At 44.4% G+C, this 9,088-nt stretch overlaps 1 pseudogene; it reads left to right on the top strand.

The window, feature by feature from the left end:
* The first annotated feature begins 5,911 nt into the window (after nt 1–5,911).
* On the top strand, nt 5,912–8,409 carry LOC146389477 (uncharacterized; annotated as a pseudogene).
* Nucleotides 8,410–9,088: the final 679 nt, after the last annotated feature.

Below are 9,088 nucleotides of genomic sequence, written 5' to 3' on the forward strand. Positions count from 1 at the left end.
CTGGCTGGGCTCCAGAGAGGCTAGCTGCCAGGCCAGGCCAAGCTCCACCACCAGCCAGAGAGGCCAGCTGCCAGGCTGGTCACAATCAGCCAGGGTTTCAGGTGAGCTCATTGTGAAACCTGGCCCCACGCAGCAAATGTGATTTCCTGAGGTCAGATGGCCCAGGATGTGAGTGGGCATTAAGGCGTACGGGAAGGGATCTCAAAACTGGATTATAGATGGCAGACAGTTGGTGTCATAAACCACCGCCTCTGTTCAAAGGTGGTCGCTCACAGTGGACGCAAATGCTTCTTTCACTCCTCTTTCAAACCATCTGTCCTCTCTGTCCAAAATGTGAACTTTGGCATCCTCGAAAGAGTGTCCTTTGTCCTTTAGAAACAGATTCTTGTCCTGCTAATTCTTGTACTGTGGTGGTGGCTATTCTGTGTTGTTCTTGTTCATGTTTAGTAGTTTAGTTGTTCCCAGTTTAGATTATCTTCAGTTCCGTTTGCCATTTTCAACTTGTGTTTTATTTTCCCAATAAACCTCCTTCACACCTCCACGAGTGCCTGCAATTGGATCCTCCTTTATTTTTCTCCACATGGCTCATTACACTCGCCCTGACAGTACGGACCAGCAAGATTATGGATCCAGTGGCATTCAAGATTAATTAACCTGTGGCTTGAGTATGAAGAAGAAGCGTTTCTCTACACTGTAGAAGCCAGGCTACAACAGCTTGTTCCCGGTCAGCCCTGGCTATTGGACTCACTGCACCTGCATGTACAGGATTTCATTTTCCACAAACTTCACCCCCCCACTGATAAAGCTCACTTGTTCACTTCAATGGAGGACGTGCTGTTCGGACAGCCGGATGTGGAATTACCGAGCCCTTTGGAGCCGTCTCCGAGAAGGAAGCCATGTTCGCACCACCGGCGCGTCACCCCACAGCCGGATGTTGGGACATGCAAACAACCGGCAGTGGTGAGTGAGGGGACACTGTTTCTTCTATGTCTGACACAAGGACTTTTGGGGGGTGCTATTTTTTGTGTTTCTTCTGAGGATGTAGTGAGGAGGTAAAATTATTAACAAGATAATCGACCTCTGTTGGAGCAGCGTTCAGATAGCTGCTCTGCTCTGTGTTGGTACAGGGCATTGAAGATGATAACAGTGGGTGGATTATATTCTTAAACTTAGTTACAGTGCTTTCAGAAAGACATCTACTGTGATAAAGTCTACTCTCCACCGCTGTGTAATCAATTATTGTAAATGTAAATGTTATCAGGAAATGATCAGACAGGGTTTTCAGGAAACACTGTTAAATGTTCAGTTTCTATTCCATATGTTAAAACAAGATTTAAAGTGTGAATAAAGTGGTGGGTGGGTTCTTTTACATTTTGAGAGAAGCCAATTGAGTCTAATAAGAGATTAAATGCCATGTTGAGGCTGTCATTTTTAGCATCTACATGGATGTTAAAATCACCCACAATAATTATTTTATCTGAGCTGAGAACTAAATCAGATAAAAAGTCTGAGAAATCAGACAGAAACTCTGTGTAAGGCCCAGGTGGACGATAGATGATAACAAGTAAGACTGGTTTCTGAGTTTCACAGCTGGGGTGGACAATGTTAAGCATCAGGCTTTCAAATGAATTAAAAGTCTGTCTTGGTCTTTCGTTAATTAATAGGCTGGTGTGAAAAATTGCTGCCACACCGCCCCCTCGGCCTGTGCTTCAAGATTTCTGGTAGTTAGAATGACTCGGGGGTGTTGATTCATTTAAACCAACATAATCATCCTGTTGCAACCAGGTTTCTGTAAGGCAAAGTAAATCGATTTGTTGATCAATTATTAAGTAATGTACTAACAGAGACTTGGAGGAGAGAGACCTAGTCTTCACTAGTGGGGATAGCTTTCTTCCATATGAATAACATTTGAAGATAAAAAAACAGAAACTCTTGTAGAGAACATAGAGTCAGAGATTGAAACGACAAGGAGCAGGTGCATCTAGTACAGGTAGAGCTGCCACAAAAACCCACAGAGCTCAGCAGCGAAGCGCAACAGATTCTGGATGCTTGGCTTTTAGTTAGTATTAGCAGCACATGCTGCATCTGATGTAACAGGACCTTTATGCTGCGCACTGTGACTCAAAGCAGTGGTCCCGGGTCAGCCCTGATTTTGTGTTAAACAAATCCTAAAGTAATAATGTTTTTTCTAACCACTGATATACCACAACTTTATTCTTTCAACAGCTACTGAAAGTTAGGGGACCTAGCTGCTATTGGATATATATAGAGATCCTCCAGCTTCAAACTGTATTACCATTCAAGGACCTGCAGTTCATAAAAGCGCACCTCCGACAGCCAAACCCATCTGTTCTCTGATTGGATTGTAAAATTTGTGATTGACATGACATTGGTCAATCAAATGAAAGGAAGAAAAATAGGGTCAAAATTTATACTTGTAACTTGAAACTTGAGTGCAGAGTTTCACGTGTATTTTTTGGCCACACACAAATCTTTTTTACGCACACACAAATTCTTTTCACGCACACAAATCTTTTTTACACTCACACAAATTATTTTTAAACATACAAATCTTTTTTACACTAATGCCATGCGATCTACTCATGCTACCTTTGCGATCGACTTATTGGGCATCCCTCATCTATAGTCACACCTGGGCTGAGCATGTGCAGTGGATGGCTGCGGTCCTGGAGTCCCCGAGGCAGACGAGGCTCACAGCCAACCGAAGAAGGGTGCGGTTGGACGGAGGGAGGTAGAATATCTGGTGTACCACTTGGGGGGTGAACAGGTGTGCCGTCAGGTGGAAAAAACGGCTGCGATTGCATCCTGCCAACGCCCCAAGTACAAAAAGGTGGTGGGGCTGGCTGGCTTCTACCGCCGATTGGTGCACAGTTTTTTGGACCTGAACAGCCCCTTAACTGATCACACCCAGAAAGTTGCCGCAGATCTGGCCCAGTGTTCGGGGCAGTGCCAGGTGGCATTTGTGCCGGTAAAAAAGGCTCTCTGTGGAGAGTCGCTGCTGTTCACACCTAACTTTTTCCTCCTTTTTCTCCTGCAGACAGATGCCTCAAACAGAGGGCTGGGGGCTGTTAAGTACCAGCAGGTAGAGGGAGCCAACCACACAGTTCCCCTACATCCGACCTTCCCAAAGTGTTGGGCCCGCCCCCTAGGGGGTGCGCAGAGCCATTGCAGGGGGGCGCGGTATGAAAAGGGAAAAAAAAAAAACAACGCTTGGACACTGCTAGCACGGGGCGCCCACACAAACGCAAAGCAGAAGATGAAGCATCGCTGAATATGTTTCCAAACCAACTTCATTCTAAGCCAAAGACTAGAAAATATGGTGAAGCATATCTTCCCTTTGGTTTCACCTGCACAAGTACCGAGTAGGTCTCCCTGCAGAATTGGTTTTCCCTTTGTCGGGAGCAGCGCTGGGCTCTTCAAATCACAGACAAACAGTATCCCATATTCTTGATTTTTAGTTCATAAACACTTGTTGTAATGACTAACTACTTCTGACATTTTGGAGATGTTAGCTCTTTATACAGTAAAGTTACAGCGGGATACAAATAACATCAGGCTGATCCTGCCACGATTTGTTCCCCCTGTCTAAATCACGGACAAACAGGATCCCACAGCTGTTTATGTTTTTAAACCCATTTTGCACAGAGAGGCATTTTTTTTGAAAAATTTATTGATAGCAATGTTGAATATTATTACACAGGAAAAAAACAACTACATGTAAAAGAATTAAACCATGACGCCTCTGCCTTTCTAAATAGAGGGACAGTAACTGCGTGTTTATATGTAAGAGTGTAAAACCTGAAGATATAGACAAAATACTGTTTATCTGCCATTCTGCAATTCCTCTCATGTAAGCAATAACGTGGCGCACAGCTGACATGAAAAAAGGCACATACCTTTGACGTTGCGTGACGAACTCTGTATTCCTCGTCCACACGTAAACGCAAAAAATGAGTTTTAAAAAATCTCAGTTTTCGGTGATTCCAAACGCCGTTTACGTGTGGACGAAACAGCTGCGTTTTCAAAAATACCCGTGTAGGTGCGGACGTAGCGTAAAAGAGTTAGTAGTTTATTTTATTACTACCTGCAGATTACTTGTATTTGCTTAATTGTTTACTAAATGTTTGAGGTGTGAAATAAACCGCAATTGAGCAAAATATGGGTGTGTCTGGTTGGAGGATGTGTTAGTGCGTGCGTGTGTGTGCGCGCGTGCGATGGGGGGCGCGAACATTTTTCTGTAAAACAAAGGGGGTCCCAGCGAAAAAAGTTTGGGAACCACTGCCCTACATCATCCAGAAACTGACAGACCAGGAGGCCTGGTATAGCACATTAGAGAAGGAGTGTCTGGCAATCTGGTGGGCAGTCGACTCCCATCACTACACTTCAGTTGCATGGTGGGGATGTGTGGGGAAGGTGTGGTCTCTGGCCTGCTGCAGAGGGGGGCTTGCAGGGTGGCAGAGAGGTGGGAAGAAAAGGTTTATTGCAGGAATATTTGATCAGGAGGGAAGTCAGTGGCAACTATCCAGGAGTGTCTGCGTCCTGAGCTGTACAAGGCTGAAAACCGCAATGCATGTTGAAATAAATAAAAGGGCTGTTTCTCAACCTGACACCAGTGTGTGAGTGTTTTGGGGGTCTTGTTCACACATTGAATTATTCAGCAGCCGAAACAGCCTCACATAATCACAGGGCGGAAACTGTATTTGCTGAAAAAAATGTTCTCCTTCCCAGATGGTGCTGCGAGTATTAAAGTCTTATCAAATCCGGTTCTTTGATATTCTTTTACTGACAGAGAAAAACCCTGACTCAGTGTGGTCAAAAATAATTATTATTTTATTCAAGCTTTACTTTCCGGAAAGGGATGTGCACAGGGTAAATCCTGAGCAGATCTGAAGCATTACAAGCCAAATGCGTATAATATAGTTCTGTTATACGTCACACATAGTCACACATAGTTTTGATCAAAACAACTTCTGCGCTGCACTCTGCCTAGTTTCGCTTCCTGTCTACATCCTGTACTCTTGCAGCGGTGCACAAAGAGTCTCCTTCTCTAGAGTTTCCTGCCTTACAGAGTGCTCTGTGACCTTTAGCACACATTATAACTCAAAGTGGCGTTTTACTACACTGGCCTCTATAAAACAATATAAACAGAAAATAATCACTAAGAATATATATTAATTTCGTAACAGTCTTCACAAAGGGAAATGCCAAAAATTAAGTCAACGCTGTCAAACACGTGCCAAATCCTAACCGTGTATAAGTGTTGGCTAATCAGAGGTTTAGAAGCCTCGGAAGAAAGAGTAAACAGGGTTTTGTGCCCTGTTTTTGTTCCTTGTCAACCATACTTGCCAACCTTGAGATCTCAGAATTAGGGAGACATTCAATTACTGTCCCCTAACCGGGACGGTCCAAATTCAGAGGCTGCATCCACCTGATGTTTACCTCTGACAGCCGGGTAGGCTGGAAGTAAGTGACTGTGACGGTCTAGCCTTCAGAATTACGTCACAAGCTCTTTCGGTGGAGTGAAACTCTGCCGTCTGCTCCTTGCTATCTAAATATAACCGGACGCTGGCGTAAATTCTCGACCATGGCTTGTGTCAAAATTTGATTGATGACCCTAGCCTTGACCTTTTGACCTTACCGTAAGTACTCCGGAAGTGTCTAATCGAATCCAGATGTGTGTAATATGATCCATATGCATGACGAATTGCATCCGGTGGGAGGAGGTACTCTGGAAGTGGCTAATTCGGCACTTCCAGAGTACCTCCTCCCACGCATCCGGCGGAGATGGAGACTGCGGGCCAGTCTGCGCTCAACTGATGAGTCTGATGCACCCGACATTTTTGTCATGGAGAAATTCAACCCCAACGCTTTTTTAGCTCAAAAGGGAAAGATGGACTCTGCACCCCTGTATCACACTGAAGAGGACAGTTCCTTGGACGAGGGCTCCCTGGTACCCGACACTCCCGGTTACTGTCACCCCCCAGAGCAGCATGCCGACGGCTGGTCATCTTCTTTATTCGTCGATGCTGTAAAAAATGCGGTGTATCATCTAGTCAACCTAGTGGTCAACAAGAACCGCACCGAAGAATGCAACGGCTGTAAGATCAATTATCCCAGCCAGAGACAACAAGAGTGTCTGCAAATCTTGGAGGATGACTGTTACTCTGAAAATGATTACAGCATCAGGAAAAAACTCCCCACCCCTCGTTTCATTCCTTCCATTCAACGTCTGCTGATTGCTCGGAACATGAACATGGATGACGTCAAAGTCGACACAGTGGCGGAGACTCTGTTGCACGAGCTGAAGTCGGTGAGGAAGGTTTTTGATGCCATCACAGAGGCCTACGATAATCTGGTGGGACAAGACGTGGTCAAAATCGGACAGCTGCGGTGGTCACAGAGTGCTACAAAGGAGCACTCTGCGAGGATAAACGTATCCTGTTTTTTCTTTCTTAAAACCTACCTCATTTTTTAAAAGCATGTATCCTACATTTAGCACTTAGCATCCTACATTTACTGCATTTTTTAAAAACATGTATCCTGTTTCTTAAAGCGTGTATTCAACATATATCAGGGTTTTGAATAAAAAAACGCTGGTCTTCCTGCATTTAGTGCACTTTTTAAAATAAAGCATGTTTATCTCGGGTTTTTGAATTTAAAAAAAAAAAAGCACACTTTTAAATCATGTATCCTGTTTGTTTCTTAAATTATGTATATCTCAGGTTTTGAATTAAATGTATAAAAAAAGAAGCACAGATCCTTCCTGCATTTGGTGCACTTTTCAAACATGTATTTAGCATTTAGCTCTGGTTTTGAATAAAATATATATTTTAAAACACTGATTTTCTCATTTTTAAAATAAAAGCCTACTCCTGTGAGGCGATAATGCAGACGGCTTTAGGTTATCAGAAGACGGGATGGCTGAGAAAAGAGCAATGAAAAAAGTTTATTACGACCCCCTTCACCACGGTAGTTTCGGAGGAGTAGATCGACTCCGACGGGGTGTAGAGGAGGAGACAGGTAAAAAGGTGGATGTTCGCAAGGTTCAGGATTTTTTATCTGAGCAGGGCGCTTATATGCTGCACAAACCGGCCCGAGTACGTAAGTAAGATTTAAGAGAAACACTGTTTGTGACCAAACCGCTGAAACAATTTCAAGCCGATCTGTGCGACATGTGACACTTGTCTAAATACAACGACGGCTTTAATTATTTATTGACCGTTATAGACGTATTTTCAAAAAAGGCTTCAGCCCACGCCTGATGACAGAAGCTTTCGAGTCTGTGTTGAGAGAGAGTCAAATACCTGAAAATTTACAAACTGATGCGGGAAAGGAGTTTTAATAGTTTTCAAGCTCTGATGAAAAATCACAGTATCACTCATTTCGCCACCACCAGCGACTTAAAGGCCTCTTTGGTGGAGAGGTTTAACCGCACGCTAAAAATGCGAATGTGGAGGTATTTCACAGCGCACAACACCAGGCGCTATCTGGAGGTGTTACCCGATCTGTTAGAAGGGTATAACCGCAGTTATCACACTAGTATTAAAATGACAAAATAAAGATGAAATTTAAGAAGGGGGATCTGGTGAGAATATCCAAATTGAGAGGAGTGTTTGATAAAAAAATACGAGCAGAGTTTCATGGACGAAACCTTTACTGTGGCCCGAGCCCTTCAGCGCTCACCCCGCGTGTACAAACTGGAAGATTATGACGGGGAGCCCATTGAAGGGTTGTTTTATGAGGCCGAGCTGCAGAAAGTGAAAATGACGGAGGACAAAATGTTTCATGTGGAGAAAATTTTAAAACGCCGCCTAGTCAGAGGCGGAAAAGCAAGTTTTTGTCAAGTGGAAAAACTGGCCTGAGAAATTCAAAAGCTGGGTGAAAGCCTCAGAAGTAGTCGGCGTATAAAAAGACCCCTCGCGAAATGATCTTTTAGCTCATTTTTATTTTTCACGCACCTCATGGAGTCCGAAGAGTTTTATGTGACCCTGCCTTCCAACGCCAGAAAGGAATTATTTAAAGATAATACCAGCAGCTGCTACACCGTGGATCTGGCCAATCCCATCGAGCTGACTGGAGAATGGAATGTCGGTCTCTGCGGATTTATTTACCCCCCGCACCTGGTACAATCTATCCCTAGACGCCTCCTACTTGGAGCTGAACCAAACAATGGAGGAAGCTCAGCCCCTGGTGATTTTAAAATTCGGCAGGCGAGGTCATTACGATCTATTGGAACACCTGGTGCCTGCAATCCAAAAGTACGACCCCTTCTTCGAGGTCTCTTTCAACAACATCACCAAGCATCTGGATGTGAAAGGCGACGGCAGGTATAAAATCAGGGCCTTCCCTCCTCTGACTTACATGTTGGGATTGAAAGCGAACGAGTAGTGGACTCTGTCAAAGCGCTCTACCCGCTACCCCTGCGATATAAGCGCGGGCATATATAACCTGTTTCTCTACACCTCAAAGATTTGCCTATGAGCATTGACCGTCCGAGGGGTACGCCCTGTTTGCCTTTAATCTGGAGCCCAGCAAGGATGCGGATGCCCTGTCTCCCGTCTCAAACGGGAATTTGAGGCTGGACATGAGATACAGAGTTCCTCTGCCTCAGACCACCACTCTCATCGTCTACGCCTGCTGTGACTCCATTTTGGAAATTGACTCTAAAAGACAGGTGCTGGTGGATTATTATTAAATACATGAATAATCTTCAGCTGCAGCACATTTTGCATCGTGCTTTGGGGGGCGTTTTCTGCGGGGTTTGGGCCTCGGCAGGCAATGTTGCAGGCAACATTGCATTTTTTATCTAATTCACAGGGCTCAAGGATTATCCGTTAACAAAATAGTTTCTCTGTACTATAACAATGTGTTTAAAAATGATCGCAAGGTATCTGACTTTTTGAAACGGCGCTACCCCGCTCGATCTCGAAGAGGACATCACGGGGCATGCTTGTTACAAAAGTGTAAAGATGTGTGTATCAAGTCATGTTTATATAGCGGTCTAGGTCGGGGAAAGCATCTTTTTAAGCCGGTTTGCTGCGGCTCCTCGGGCGGCAGGTAGAAAGTC

This window comes from Perissodus microlepis, chromosome 3 (genome assembly GCF_051167445.1).
Source record: "Perissodus microlepis isolate ML-2025 ecotype Zambia chromosome 3, ASM5116744v1, whole genome shotgun sequence".
NCBI classification, from domain to species: Eukaryota; Metazoa; Chordata; class Actinopteri; order Cichliformes; family Cichlidae; genus Perissodus; species Perissodus microlepis.